This window comes from Pleurodeles waltl, chromosome 3_1 (genome assembly GCF_031143425.1).
Source record: "Pleurodeles waltl isolate 20211129_DDA chromosome 3_1, aPleWal1.hap1.20221129, whole genome shotgun sequence".
NCBI lineage: Eukaryota > Metazoa > Chordata > Amphibia > Caudata > Salamandridae > Pleurodeles > Pleurodeles waltl.
In genome coordinates, this window is record NC_090440.1 from 1,315,442,623 (window position 1) to 1,315,459,065 (window position 16,443).

Below are 16,443 nucleotides of genomic sequence, written 5' to 3' on the forward strand. Positions count from 1 at the left end.
ATTCAAGAAGTCCATTTTGCTGCACAATTTCCATTTATCTTTGCTGAAAGAGATGACCGTGCCTGAGCCATATCAATGCCCCTGTGTCCCGGAAACAGACTGATCTATACGGAAATCAGAGATGCTAGTCTGAAAGGTCAGTGTGTTGGTCATTATTTTGGCTGTTGATGGGCATATTTTATGATGCGGTGGGCCAGTTTTTGTTGTTGATGTTTCTGAAATTACCTCAAACATTACCTGTGGCAAGCTCAAACCCATAAAATCTTTAATACCCTGCAAAACGCATACAATGAGCTTTTAAAAGTTACAAATTTCCCCAAATTGCAAACATGGCCCACATTTATAGCTATCTGATTCACTAATAGGGACCACTTTTATTTTGTTTCCCGGGCATATTTTCTGCCCCAGTCCAACCCTGTGTGTCTCCAGGTATGTCTGACTGTGTACCCAGAACATGCACCAGCTATGCACTGAAAGAAGCTGGCAGGCACCAGTTACAAAACAATATCCAAATAGTACAATCTTGAATTTCAGTGGAAAACAGCTTCCTTTTTGCTATTCAGAGGCTTTTCTATGTCCTTATACCCCGCTGTAGCAGGCTATACTGGCTATCTAAGGCCGACTCAAGAACTGAAGGCCCAAGCCAAATGTAAGGGCCTTTAACACAGGAGCAGGCCTTTAATGACAGGTATAGCCCAGCAACAGCGGACTATAAGGCTATTAGAACATTCCGCCACTAGAGGGCAGAATGTTCTAATACATAAAACAAAGGCCTCACGGAGTCCGGGGGATTGCAATCCTCTTGGCTCCGTGAGGCCTTTGGTCACAGTTGTTGCTGTGAGACAAACATTGGAATGTTGGAGCTCCGGGCTTTTACCAGTCATTAGAAGCCTGGAGCACTTCATGGTCTTCAGTGGATCTCCGAACATTCCAAAGCTCTAATGAAGAATAAGCGCACCTTTAAAAAAATCTCATGTTTGATTTATTAGTTCTATAGTTGGAGGGCAACAAACAATAATACATATTGCTTGCACCCTAGAGATGGACTTGAAGTGATAGAGGGTACCCTACCGACACTGCATACCCATGGGCAGTGCTCAAATTGTAAAGGATTAGTGCAGATGCCTAAAGTTTCCCTCAGAAGCCTGCAGCGGGTGTTTCCAAAGGCCAGTATTGCCGAACACCAAAGCTTTCCGGTCTCCAGTTCACCTTATTCTCCTTTCATTCATCATCCTACACTCCCTGCTCCTTTATTCTAGCCTTTATGTTCTGTTTCATCCCTGCTTTCTCCCTCTGTTACTGTTTTCCCGTCTTTCTTCCTCCTTATTTCCCCGTCATGCCTCTTTCTCTGTTGTTCTGAATGAAAGTGTGATAATGAATAAAACAAAGCCTAGTCCCTAAAACTGAGTGCTGGTGGGCCCTACCTGCAACCAACGTCTCAAATTAAGCACTGCTCATAGGCCTTTTGAGTGTCACATACTCTTTTTAGTCTTTTGGATGTCGCACAGTCTCTTTTGAGCTGTCATGGCCATGCTGAGTTATAATCATGACCACTGGGATTCCATGTCATGGAAAGACCAAATTATGCAACAGGGTTAACTAAATTATGTGCCAAGAAAAGGCAAAGAGTGAAGCATAATGCAGCGCATTTTGTGGTTGTATTTCTATAGTATTTTCTTCTTTTTACACTTGTTAATGTCTAGGCAAAGGTTTCACCTATTAGTATCAGTGTAGCATCTAAATACAACCATCAGCACAGCAAACAAAAGCAGGCCTGCCACTGTGCAGCACACACTTTGCAGCTATTTTAGTATTTTTTGATCCGTTTGAGCTAGAAATATTTTTTTGTTGCAAAATCTGCAAATGATGCAGAAGATGATGAATTACGTAGCAAACGCATAATTATGTGGAAAATGCAGCAGCGGCCAAGGAATTGCATACTTTCAGTGGCCCTAGTTATGATTCTGCTAGAATGTTGCAGGGTTTGAGTGTGTTTAGCCAGCTAATACTGGTTCTGTGACAAGGAACTCGTCCTTGCAGCGACCTTCAGAACCTGTACCTCAAAGACAAAGAAGAGTGACAGCCTTGTAATGACGCTGCTGACTCGTCCACCTCCAGGATTCACAACGTTGTGCATCTTTACGCATAGAAACTCTGACCTCAGTACCCAAAGAGGGAATGGTATATTGCTGAAGAGGTGTTGCTATTGCGGATGGGGACTCTGCCTCTTAAACTAAAAGTTACTGCGTCTAAGAAGCATTACACATAAAGGTGGTTAGCAATGGTTCTTGGAAAATAAATCAACAGAGTGCCATGAGCTTTGCCAGACAGGTTTTAACACCATAAAGTACTGAACCTCCAAGTGTGAAAAGTATCTGTTTTAATAACAATTAGGAGGTTGGATTTTACATTTTTATTTAATAATAGGTATCACAAATAGGCTAATACACCCATGCACTGTAATAATTAATGGTGGTGTTATTATTACCCATAAGTTTTCAATAAATCAAACTCTGGAGGGCAGTAGATTGTGTTGGTTCTGCTGAGATATAAATCAGCATCCTTAGGGTTTGTGGGTTTATAGGCAAGCACTGTGCTAGCCACCAGCAACTTTTACTTGGTTATAACTAAGAGGAGTGGTGAAGCACTGGTGCCATGGACCCTAGCACAAGCACAAAAAAGGGCGTTTTCACTGATGGTTGGGTAGTAATACACAGTAATAATCAGGTGGAGTGAGACACTCAGGCGTTTGAGTGCTGGTGTCACTGCACCTGCTGCACCATTTTTACCCAAATACCTGCCTAGGAACATTTTTCAACTGGGTGATCACACATGTCTGCCTTACACCTATTAAAGTGAGGATACAGAGCTGCTTTATGAACACAAACATACCATTTTTGGGGATTGGATGAAAGGAAATTAGCTACCGATGCTGATCTGTGGCTTTTTTAGGGTCGAGCGTACAAGCGCTCTATCCTGTTGGAATCTTTCTGTGGGCTTTTAACCATGCCCATCGCACGTCCATGAGTTTTGTTGTTTCATGGGCTTACCTTTTAAATTTCGCTTGATTTTGTTTGTGAAAGACATGCATACGTCATGCTTTTTCCGGTGTTTAGCCCTCCTCGAGCACACCAGCCAACTACTGAAAACATACGAGGCTCCATGTTTTCAGCATGGTTTCAGGACTACTTTATCTTTTTATTTTCTACATTAGCGCAATCTCGCTGTACATTTGCCAATACATTTCATTGCAAGCGAACTTCTGTTTCATTTTGTGTGCTCCTTCACGCTCATGGCGTGGCACTTTAAACCTGGTCTCTTATGTAAAACTGTGTTACTTTTCATTTTCATTTTATATGACAATAAAAGTCCAGTTAGGACTTTACTACGCTAATAGCTCTAAGTTGAGCAAATGCGAGACCCATTGCATTACAAATGCTTGTTTTACTGCCTGCTTCTTTTGGATTGTTTCACCTGTCTGGCGGTCACATATATTGCTCCCTGCTATCTTCTCTCTGGTAGTGCTGTTGTGCAGTCAGCACGGTGGGCATAGGCACTGCACAGTTCACAGACTGAGGGAGCAATCATTTGGGCTCAACCAATTAACTGTGTCTTAGGGCATCGGCGCTCTCTGTGCCCCACAGTGCAAATGGGGCAGTTGCTGCATTGTCTTTATACTTACACGGACTAGCCATTTGACCATATCTGCCAAGTTTCTGATCCATGCATGATGTGCTGCTCCCAACCAGGTTATTTCTTTGAATTTTGGGACTTATAGAATTGGTTAATCCTCTGTAAAACGGGACTACAAGTCCCAGAATTTAAACTCAAAAATCTAGACTGGAGCAGCGCTTCAAACATGAAGCGGGAAAACGTGGCAGCTATGTTCGACCCGGGGCTGGCATGAGGGCATACATTACTGAGACAATGCCCCTAGCATCTGGGGGCACAGCTGCCGAATACGGCTCCTATACTGTTCTGCAACAAGTAGGCCCTGCGACAGACCCTGTTGGGGCAGAGGCAGTGAAGCGGAACCGCAGCCCACAACATAACAGCAACTGACAGACACAAAGTATAGGGACAAAGACCATGCAAGCGCTTGGGTGTACGGCCTACTGCAGCTTAGCCTGCTCAGATGATTGTATCATCCAATGGAAGGTGGGTGTGGGACCGGACTGGTGTCCAATGCTAGAAAGTGCTTGTGGTATTTCTGCAAACTCTCATGCCATTTTGTGATTTGTAATGTTGCAACACGATGCTGTGGAGATATGGCCACCTCATGGCCGGCTTAACGTTTGCAGTTCATTTATTGAAAAAAATGATCCCAAACTTGCTTCTTTCGGCACTTGTGAAGATGAGTGACCAAAGGTAAGTGCCAGTGGCGGCAATAAGCAACGACTGGCTCAAATTAAGCACTAGAGAGTCAATCGGTCTGGCTTGCATTTTAAGTCGTTAATAGAACATAAGGAAACTTGCTAAAGGAAATCGATTTATGTGTGCTTTTCGTGCGTGATAAAACATGTAATGTATAATGGTTTAGAATACTAAGGATGTGTAAAACAGTTCCCCACGCGTTGTAATGCAAACCTTAAAGGAGGCGGAATGATACACCAACAGGGAGTAGCATGAGGTAGGTGGATGAGCCGGATAGGCCTTTTACTCCACCGGCCATTTAAAGCTGGGTTGGAGCTCCTGGAGGCCGATTCCGAAAGCTCAGGGCCACTCCTGTCTGCCCCTTTCCTGACCCCTGAGGTTAATCGCAGCAAGCACGGGAGGCTTCAGGAGAGAGCGAAAAAGAGAAAGGACGGGGAAAGGTGGAGAGAAAGAATCAGAGAGGCGAGGGGAAACTGAGAAAAGAGAACGGATGAACTGAACGACAGAGGTGAGGAAGGGAGAGTGGGGCTGCTATGAACATTTAAGCCAGGGCTGCTGGTGGCTCTCCGTTGCAGCCCTGTACCTAAAACACAGACAAAATCGATGTGGGCTTGGCTCTCAAGTTTTATTTAAAGAGAAACAACAGCAAAAAGACCGGGGGATTAAATTGAGCACACCACACCACCTACAGGAAACTTACTTTAATATATCAAATGCTTTATACATAAAACTAAAACACATTGCTTAAACAAAACTGCATTCAAGCAATATCAAAAGATTAAAATGGGCCCAAAGGCAAGACTGCCCCGATTCTCGAGTCGGCCAACACCCTTAATGGTGAATTAAGGTGAGGAAACTTCTGGATATAACACTGTTCACCATTGTGACTAGCAGCCCCGGCAGAAAGATCTGTAGCTTCTCTGCCGTCCACTCGCCCCATCACACACCAAACAGGGCGGCGCTTGAAACCATTGGTGTTGTGAAGCGAAGGTAAAACAGATGCATGCCTCTGCTTGGCTTCCAGCGGTGAATTCTTTGCTCTTCTGGGCCGGGAGGGGCAGAGAGGGCGGGTAGCTTTAGTAGGCGAAAGGTCACTCTCTCGATCGTTCATTCGCTTTCTGCCTCGCTGTCATTCTCTCTGGCGCCTCTTTCGTTTCGTCTCGTCCCCGTTTCTCTTCCTCTCTCTTTCAGGCACTGTGTGACTATATAAAACCGTACGTACAGTCTCGTTGGAGAGAGAGACTGCAGTGTCGGAGGCGTCTTAAAGGAATCTCCTTCTAAAGCCCGCTCTTTGCTACTGTGGCCAGAGAAAGCGTGAACTTTTTAAGAGAGGGGTGAGGTTCACATGGAAACGAACTAGAAGTATTCGTACAACTCTCATGAACTGGGTATAACTTCTGTCTCCTGCGCTGGAAAACAATGCTTGGTCAACATGAAGGGTCCCCACTTCCTCTTCAGTTCAGTGGTATAGGCTCACCACGAATATGATGAGTCTGGAAAGCGACTTTACTCCCCCCTGGCTTGCCAGGTGGAAAAGATGTGATCAAATAAAACAAGTTATTTGAAAGAAGCATACCAACATACATTCATGCGTTTATTATTGCAGCACAGTGTTAACATTTCACAAATTCCCTGTTATTATAGTAAATCTTAACTAAATGGAGAAAACACTGCTTTAAGCGCAATTATTCATGTTACTGTCACTTTACAGAGGAAAACACCTGGACCCATAGTGCTAACAGACCTTGTAATTAATGAAATGCGATGAAGGGTGGAGCTAAGCACTTTAAACTCCACCCACAGATCGAGATGTCTACAGGCACCAGATTATGAACTTTACTGTTATGCGGTCTAAGTGCAAAGGGTCTTAAAATTGGTCCGCCACATCTAAATCTTATGAAACTAAAATGGCAGGGCCACAAGAAGGTGAGCTAGAGAGACTACCATGGTCACTGTATGGCAGAAGTATGGGTAGGCCACCTTCATTGCTCAAAGCAACATTGTTCTGCTAAAAAAGGGGCCTATTAAGAGTTGGCATTAAGGACATGTATGCAGCAGCTGTGCCAATGGTCAGATTACCTGGGTCCAAGGGACCAGAATGGATGCACAGGTTGAAGCCATGAAGGGAAGCGCGAAAGGACACTCGTGAGAGCGTGAACGCAGAACGGAGAGATTTTCTAGAACTGAAACAAAGGGAAGGCATACCGGTCGAGCAGTTCCTTACATAGTGCAAAATAATTGAATAAATGAAGCAAAATGTTGTTATTGAAAGTGTAGAGCTCCAAGTATAGTGTCCTACAAAAGTTCCTGGCTGTAGGCGAGGGAGATGACTAGTGACGACTTTGTGTAGGGCCTTGCTAATGCACAAAAGGGACTTGAATGGTTGTTGAAAGAAGTGGTCTAATGACATTGGAAGATATCGGGAAGACACGGACTGGGCACTTACATTGGACTACACCCAAACGTATTAAGGAATGCTAGGTTTACGTTGCTAGAATTCAATATACTTCACTTTACTCCAGGCAGACTCCATAAGATATATGGACTCTATACCACTGCAGAATGCTGTAGGTGCAGAACAGAGGAACCTGATTTCTGCCATATCTTGTGGAACTGCCTATAGACAGTGACTAATAGATGAGAAGAAACCATGGTGAGGGGAAAACCTGCTTAAACTGGAAAGCTGCTTTATCGAACTCAGGGCCTTAGCTACCATAGGTGAAGCAGGTGCAGTGTCACCAGGGCCCCGAGAGCCCTATCGAACCCTGATAATGGCTGTATTTTACTTCTTCAGCAGCAGTCAAAGGAGCCTATTTCCGTGCTTGCACCAGGGCCAATTACATTCTTGCTACATTATTAATTGGGCTTTATGTTTCACTCCCAGAGACGAAACATTTGCAGCATGTTTTTAAATTTGACACTGTTGCAGGTCAAAAGAGCAATAGCCTAGCACTGGAAGGAGATACAAGCATCTGGAATTTAAAAGTGGTTAGTGGATGTGATAAGATGGGGCCAGGTTCGAGGCATCTGGAGAAAAGGAAGAGTGACACAAGTTGGGAGGAAGCCCAGGCATGGGACGCTCTGCTCCTTTAAGCTCGTGAAAAGAGGCGATGCACCATAAGCCGAGCCAAGGGTCTGACTCCGATCTTAGTGCCGGTGCACAGACCGAGTCCTGACATATTTGCTATGTAAATCATACAACAAACAGGTAAGATATGGTAAAGGCTCTTCAAAATTGAAAAAGGTGTATTTCTTTTGCACATGGAAGTGTTATCATGAATAAAACACATTATAGCACTGCACTCCGAAGTGCCTATTGAAAGTGATAGTTTTATACAACTGGTAGTCTGAGCTCGTATATATGAAAGTGCTTTCATACATGATAATGAAGAAAAAAGTCTTGGTGAAATAAAATATTTGCTTAAGACCATTCATTTTAAATGGGAAACCTGTGATGTGGCCAGGTTTTATGGTTTCACTTTGTGCAAATCAGCCAGGAAATTAATCTCTATTCGTCTTTCCTTATATCAAGGCTTTGTCTTAGTTCATTTTTTGCAGTTTTTATAAACAGCACAAATTGGGTCGAAGGGCTGAGCGCTTTACATGACCACAAGTTACATTACACAGGATCACATGCATTGTTTAAAGACATGGGGAAGTTAAGTGATGTGCTCATAATCACTGGATGTTGAGCCAACACCAGACTCAAACCTGGTAATCCACATCCTGGGTTGAGTGAGGGAGGCATAAACCACATGAAACCTCAGCTTGTTATGGGCTCAAGGTTCGTTCCAACAGGACCTAAAGCAGAGCAAGTGCCTGGGTTCAGGCTCGGGCCTGGCTTGAGCTTTCAGTGGTTCACAACTCAGCGATAGAAAGAACCTGTGCACCGAGACAAAAAGGTCTTCAAAGGATGTCTCCAAGGGATTTCCCCCCAGAAACTAGGCCTCTTTTGAGTCTGCCTGGGGCATTGACTATACACTTATGGCGAAGATAAAACTGAAGGGCAATAGAACATTGAGACACATGACCTCAGGGAACATTTTTTTCATATTCTTTATTCTTAATATGTCTGCTATAGAAAAGATCACTGGAATTTTGTGGCAGGGGAGGACCAAATAATGCAGCAGGGTTTACTTAATTATGAAGACAAAAGGGAAATGATGTGATGTAATGCAGCACATCTTTCAGAGTATTACCTGTTAACACTATCTGGGTAGAGGATTTAGTTTATTAGTACCAGTTTGACAGCCAAATACAGCAGTAAGCAAAAGAAAGATGGCCAATATCCATTGTGAAGGCCCTTGCACTGCACACCTGTTGCTGTGTTTTTAGTAATTTTTGATCTGGTTGAGCTAGAAACGTTTTTGTAAATTGAAATCTGCAAATTATGCTGTAGATGATGGATTATATGGGAACTGCAACAGATCCATAATTTTGCAGAAAGTGCTGCAGCTGCATATCGCATAATTCCAGTGACCCTGACTGTGGATGACATTTGGGCTAGTTACTTCATATTGATTACCCTAACCTAACCACCCTCATATTGTAGCATCACTTGGCACAGTGCCCGAAAGCTTGAAAAACAGAAACTGTACACAAATATGTAGACCATGACTAAGTATAATGACGCAAGATTGAAATCGATGTAAACCAACATTAAGGAAGCGTTTTTATTTATGCATTTGCTTTTTTTCAAAGACTAATAGAAAATGATGGAAAAATAAACATGTTAAATACGTTTACTGCCATTGCATTGGACTAGCACACCAACTAACTGAAGTCCAGGGCTTGATACGTGGTGTCCTGATAACAGGGTTAACTAGATAAATGAAACAAAGGGTTGGTAAGGAAAGTTGAGAGCTCCATACATAGCCTCCTTCAGGAGACCCTGGCTGTGGGAGAGGGAGATGACTAGTGACGACTTTCAGTAGGCTTTTCTAATGCAGACTAAAGGTGACTTGAATGCTCCTTAAGAGAAATGGTCTAGTGACATTGGAAGGTAGCAGGAAAACACCTAGTGGGTGCTTACCCTGGACTACACCCAGACTTATTCAGGAATGGTAGGTTTACAATATACTTCACTAAACTTACTTTACCCCAAGAGGACTCCATATGACCTACGGACTTACCCCTGCAGAATGACTCCATATGACCTACGGACTTACCCCTGCAGAATGACTCCATATGACCTACCGACTTACCCCTGCAGAATGACTCCATATGACCTACCGACTTACCCCTGCAGAATGACTCCATATGACCTACGGACTTACCCCTGCAGAATGACTCCATATGACCTACCGACTTACCCCTGCAGAATGACTCCATATGACCTACGGACTTACCCCTGCAGAATGACTCCATATGACCTACGGACTTACCCCTGCAGAATGACGTCGGTGCAGACTTGTACCGCAGATGCCACTAATGAAGAGCACTGAAATATGGAGACCTTGACATCGCTCCTGATCCTAGTTCCCATTTTTCCTGTTTTCCCAGCAGAGCCGAGAGATGATTTTGGGGTATCCTTCAGCGCTGTACAAAACACTAACAAAAAATATCATAAGCAATCCTCTGTACTTAACATTTTTTTAATTTTTTTATGTAGAAAGCAAACTCTATCCATGTCTTTCTGTTTATCTGTCCAGGGCTCACTTCTCTGTATTTATTGTTGTGGTAATTGTCCAATTCAGGACTTCTCTTTTATTTTTGCCTCAAGGAGACCTAGGCACCGCCACGTTTCGAACCTTTGACCCCAGACTTGTCAGCAGTAAGTGCATAAACAATATTTTTTACCAAAAGCGTTTTATGTTTTAGGGCCAAAATATAGCCAGCATCCACTAAGGTTTTGCACTCCTCGCACAATAAAATAGTGTTGTTTTTTTTGTTTTAGTTTTCTCCGTAATCTCACATAGAAACCTGTTTATCGGCCATATGGTAGACATTTTCACATAATGCGTGTCTTCCGTTGCTTTTTATGGTGGCACCTTTTGTTGATTCACTGAAAGGCTGGCTCTGCTGCGTGTTTTGTATTTTTTTCAGTTTTTTTGTCCGTTCTTCCTTTTTTCTTTCCTCTTTCTGGTGGCCATTGTCCCTGCTTCCAGCCACTGCAACGAGGGGACCCCATTTTGAGTCTGTCGTCACTTTGTGAGCGCAGGCACCATAGACAGAGCAACAATGCTGGTCGGGGTCCACTGACGAGGAGACACTAACCCAATTAACCACGGTCCATAGAGAGCGCCCAACAATGAAAATGGAAATAGTTAGCGCTCTTGAAAAAAGCGCCAGCGCTGTCGCCCTTCTTCGCGAATTAATTCAATGAAAAACCACTCGCTAAATGCCTTGGGACGGAGAACAGGAGTCCGTGTGACGCCTAGCTATACCTCTTCTGTTTGTTAATTAATTCTGGTGTTGGAAGTGACTGCTTTTATGTCAGCATGCAGCCACACTACCTTTGAGGCTCACTGCTGCTACGCTCTCCCCATCTAGGGATGACATCACTCCTCCAGGACCTCGCTTCAGGGATTAATCAACTAAATGGAGGTGATGGAGGTGATAGGGGTCTTGGCAAAAACGCAACTTGTTTGTGCACGCGCAGTGTTGAGCAAAGTGGGCGCTTCTGCTTATCCCTACTAGCCAGACCTGAAAACTTCTTTACTTGAACATAGACTGCGGTGGCACTCATCCAAAGATGCATTTAAACTTATCCTAGGTGCGTTCCTTGTAAAAGCACAAAGCATTTTGGTACATGTAGTTTAACACCACCTAACGAGGTTTGTCTATGACCGGTTAATGACTGAGGCGTTAATGACTGAGGACCATGTCGATTTCAGGCCATAGCCTAATTGAGAATAGAACTGTTGGAAGTAAAGATTACCTCCCTGAAAATGGCCAATATTTACTTCAAAAATAAAAGATAGGAAAAAAAATGAAAATTAAATGACAGCTCCTAGAGCACTTTGGGAGCCTTCCTGAGGGCACACATCTATGAGGGCTCCCGTAATCTGTGTTGACTACTTCTTGACCTGCTCAAGTTTCTAAATCTATAGTGTCGACTAAAAGTCTACATACTTATTGTGTAATTCAACAATTAGATTTATATTGCAATGATTAATCGTACAGAGATTGTGCAAGCATTATGCTGTGATTTTAAGGATCTACAATCCGAAACCAATCGCTATGGATTAATGACGGTATGCCATATCTGGCTATAACCTGGAGCTTCCTCCCAGCTCAGACGTGCCAGGGTTGCACCTTTAGCACTCAGTGATCACTGTTCCGAAGTGCTGGTACTCTACTGTGTAGATATCCAGCAGTCATCCCCAAAAGCGCCAGCCCTGTGCATGCACACTGGCAGTAATGTTTAGAGGCGTTCATACTGTGCTGTTGGACATAGCTGCCCTTACTGCGCAGATATAGCTTGACAGTAGTATTAGAGAGTCTTTATACCATGCTATTGTCAGAAGTGCCAGCACTGTGCGAGTATACTCTGGCAGTAATGTTCATGGGTGTTCATACTGTGCTGTTGGACATAGCTGCCCTTACTGCGCAGGTATAGCTTGACAGTAGTATTAGAGAGTCTTTATACCATGCTATTGTCAGAAGTGCCAGCCCTGTGCATGCATGCTCTGGCAGTAATGTTCATGGGTGTTCATACTGTGCTGTTGGACATACTGCCCTTACTGCGCAGGTATAGCTTGACAGTATTATTAGAGAGTCTTTATACCATGCTATTGTCAGAAGTGACAGCCCTGTGCATGCACACTGGCAGTAATGTTTAGAGGCGTTCATACTGTGCTGTTGGACATAGCTGCCCTTACTGCGCAGGTATAGCTTGACAGTAGTATTAGAGAGTCTTTATACCGTGCTATTGTCAGAAGTGCCAGCACTGTGCGAGTATACTCTGGCAGTAATATTCATGGGTCTTATTACTGGGCTGTTGTTCAGAAGTGCCAGCCCTGTGCATGCATACTCTGGCAGTAATGTTTAGAGGCGTTCATACTGTGCTGTTGTACATACTGCCCTTACTGCGCAGGTATAGCTTGACAGTATTATTAGAGAGTCTTTATACCATGCTATTGTCAGAAGTGCCAGCACTGTGCGAGTATACTCTGGCAGTAATATTCATGGGTCTTATTACTGGGCTGTTGTTCAGAAGTGCCAGCACTGTGCATGCATACTCTGGCAGTAATGTTCATGGGTGTTCATACTGTGCTGTTGGACATAGCTGCCCTTACTGCGCAGGTATAGCTTGACAGTATTATTAGAGAGTCTTTATACCATGCTATTGTCAGAAGTGACAGCCCTGTGCATGCACACTGGCAGTAATGTTTAGAGGCGTTCATACTGTGCTGTTGGACATAACTGCCCTTACTGCGCAGGTATAGCTTGACAGTAGTATTAGAGAGTCTTTATACCGTGCTATTGTCAGAAGTGCCAGCCCTGTGCGAGTATACTCTGGCAGTAATATTCATGGGTCTTAAGACTGTTTTAATACTGTACACTCTGCAATCAAAGTTCATGGATGTTAACAATGAGTTAATACTGTGCTGTTGTTCAGAAGTGCCTGCACTGTGCATGTATACTCGGGCAGTAATGTTCATGGTTCTTAATACTGTACTGTTGTTCAGAAGTGCCTGCACTGTGCATGTATACTCGGGCAGTAATGTTCATGGGTCTTAATACTGTGTTAATACTGTAGTGTTGTTCAGAAGTGCCAGCACTGTGCATGTATACTCTGGCAGTAATGTTCATGGGTGATAATACGGTGCTGTTTTGAAGTGCTGTCAGTGAGCATGTAAGTATAGTCTGCCAATACTGCTCAGGGCTGTTAGTACTGTTCTGCTGCTCTGAAGTACCAGTACTGTTCCTTTAAAATCTTGCTACCCTTTCTAAGAGTGCCAGAACTGCACCAGGAGAGTCTGGCAGTGATGCCAAGTGGCAGCACTGTCCATTAAAGTCTGGGATTCCTGTGTACCAGTTTAATTAAGAAACGTCACTGCCGTGTCATGACAGCTCTGCTAGTGACGGGTTGACGCGTCAGTGCTGTGGCGCTGAACGTGTAGCAGGCCAGGTTTGAAGTGACTGCACAATCTGTGGCTGGTGACTAGTGCTTGTAAAGCCCCAGTATCTGAGCGCCTGAGAACCCTGCTGCAGCCCAGAGGTACATTTGGTAGCCTTGCACACAGGTATAGATACTGTTTGGTGGGGGAGAATGGAAGTGGACGGCAGGAAAGGAATTGAATAGGTTTTTGAATTCCAGCGTTAATTTAATGTATTTCATTAGTAACAGTTTTATATAGCGCGAACAAAACCAAATGGGCGATAGAGTGCTTTACATGAGAATAGATTTGAATATTAAGAAAAGTTTGGTTTTGTTACCTAAGCGCAGTTTCATCTGATTTCATTGTACATAGAGCCAAATGCAGGATTCTCAAACCGAGGTCTCTCTTTGTTTTGACGGAGTAATTGTTTTGACAACTCTCCAGTACATGAGCTTCTCCATTTCCGGACATCCGGAGTCTTCCCTGCCTGGTGACATCATAGATAATATGAGAATTCCATTTAGTGAGTAGGGATCTGCCGGTCATCGTCAATGGCGCTTATATATCGAGACTTCCCAACTGTGGGATAAGTGTCATGATGTGAGAGAAGGCGGGTCTAAGTGGCATAGTGTCCGTGGAGGGTGGCGGGACCTTGAGCCAACTACTCTTACGTGACTTCAGGGGGTGGGGTCCTGGAGAGGGGCGGGACCTTGTGCCATGCCCAGGCCTCCACTCCCCCCCAAAAAGACCCAAAATAAAGCTGCCAGAGGCAGCCGCTATGTCCTGAGGAGTTTGCTATCCTCCTCAGGGGAATCCGCTGCATCCCGCCTCCAAACACGAGCTGGAGACTACTTTGAGCCAGGATTTCCAGCTCACAGTCTCCAAACGTGTGATATCAGCTTCTCACTACGAGATCGTGTGAGCAGTTAAATATTGTAAGCACCGTGCTTATTGGTAGGTCTGTATTTCATGTACATGACGCATAAGTGCATTTCACGTCTCCTGGCGTTGTAGTAAATATGGCCGTTAACTTCAACATAGCAAAAATGTGGTGTAAGAAACAGGAAGTTGGGAGAAGACCAACTCTCAAGTAAGAAGGGGTAAGGTGAAAGGCTCAGGTGCTGCTGGGCGACACATTTATCCAGTGGTTACACCTGTGACACTTGTGGGGTGAAAGGGGGTTTGAAATTGCTATTTGAAGGTGGGAGTTTAGAAATGTTGTTAGAAAATGATCCAACTAATGAAACCCAAAGCCAGTTAAATGCAAAAATAAAAAGTCAGTGCAGACTTTCTGTTCAACAGTGTTTGTACTGCCCTGGACAGAAGCATCACTTTTGGGCTGTTGTTTCATTAACATTCCAACAGTCTGAATCCGAAGCCCTTTTATTCAGCCAATAAACTGTGCTATTGTTCAAGAGCGCCATTAAGGCGCAAGTATAGTCTGGCAGTGATGTTAAGTCTTTGTGACAGTGATGTTTAGAAGTGTTTGTCGAAATCCAGGTACTTTTTTTTATTGCAGCAGACGAATAACAACCCTGTGGGGTACTTTATTTATCTGGTGCGATAAATAGCAGCTTTTACAAGACTGGGAAATAACACACCGATTTTGGTACGTACTGCACCAAGCTTGCGGGGTAAGGTAAATGCTGTACACTTTTACCCTGTTAAATTCTGGCAGGTAATTACTGGGTGAGGTAAATACCCCCCAACTCACAATCCTCACACCTGCACAAACAGGGGTTTATGCGAGGGTTGGAAAACATCGACGCACATAATCAGGGCCTAGGAGCCCTGATCAGAAGTATGAGCTCTGCATCCAAGGAAGTCTGGCAGTCCCCTAGAAGTGGGGATACCCGCAGTGCTTAATTTGTGCTTGTTGTTTCCGGTGCTGAGCACCGGCACTTATTTGTGAGGGTCGCGGCTTATTCTTATGCCTCAAGCATTTGCTGCGAGCAAAAGACGCATATGTGAAAGACGGAAGAAGGAAAAACTAAAAAGCGTCATAAAGGGAGAAAGTAGAAAGTTGCAGGATGAGCTGAAGGGGCAGGGGTGGCCGTAAACGGATTAAAGAGGCCCGAGATGGCTTCAGGATTACGCTGCCTCAGTATTCAGTGCTGGCAGATTTAATTACAGCAGCCTCGTGTTTAAGAGAAGGGCTTTGAGCATCGGCACCTCTTAATTTACAAATTAAGCACTGGATACCCGCATGTTAGAACCTCACTGTGAACCTCTAACGCATCCATCAGACACACCGACACACCACTGGTGAAATCAGAACAAATCTGTGGAGTGTGAGTAGCAGCACCCTACAATGCTACAAGGAATGCCGCAGTGGGTGGCCGCAGAGGGAATATGTGAGATGAAAGGAGGACGCATGGTCGCGACAGGGCCCTCGGGTGTGTATGGTTGCTGTAGTAGGCCCCACAAAGGACTGACACTTGTAAAGGTGACTTGGTTGTGATACAGTAGTTCCCATAAACGCACCACAGCATTCAAATGCATTTTTGTCATCTTTACAATTCGCTGTGGAGTGGAATATCCAGTCTCAGAATGGCCGCCACGTCCCATTGTTCTTGTTCGTGACTCAGAGGAGGGACGTCGGTGGTTTGTGTGTGTGCGCAAGTGCACGGGGGGAACTACTTTGTTCATTTTGTTACCAACATAGATTCCTGTACACATTGACCACTTCACTAGAAAAGTGCTTAATTTATATGTTAAAAAGGTTCATAGGTCCAACGTTTCTCTTGGGCCCTCTGCCAGCATTGAGGAATAGCAAGGCTACCTAGGCTTCATTCCACCTCACGCATCTTTCTTCCACCACCCTACACTTTGGATCTCTTTATGTCACTCTTGAGGCTTCCTGTTTATCCCCACTTTCTCCCTTTATCACTCTTTTCCTATCTGTCTCTTCTTTCTTTTGCCTTTTGCTGCCTTCCCTTTTCCGCTTCTTGCTCAAAGTCTGAAGAAGAAAGCAATCTGTCCCAGTTCAAGAAATGAGTCCCGGTTAGGGTGACCAGGTGTC

General features: G+C 44.3%; 1 protein-coding gene across 2 annotated transcripts in view; it reads left to right on the plus strand.

Annotated features, from left to right (window-relative positions):
* The window catches only part of SEMA5B (semaphorin 5B), a 715,815-nt gene that overhangs the window by 154,507 nt on the left and 544,865 nt on the right, over window positions 1-16,443 (plus strand). The gene's annotated exons all lie outside the window — the stretch shown is intronic.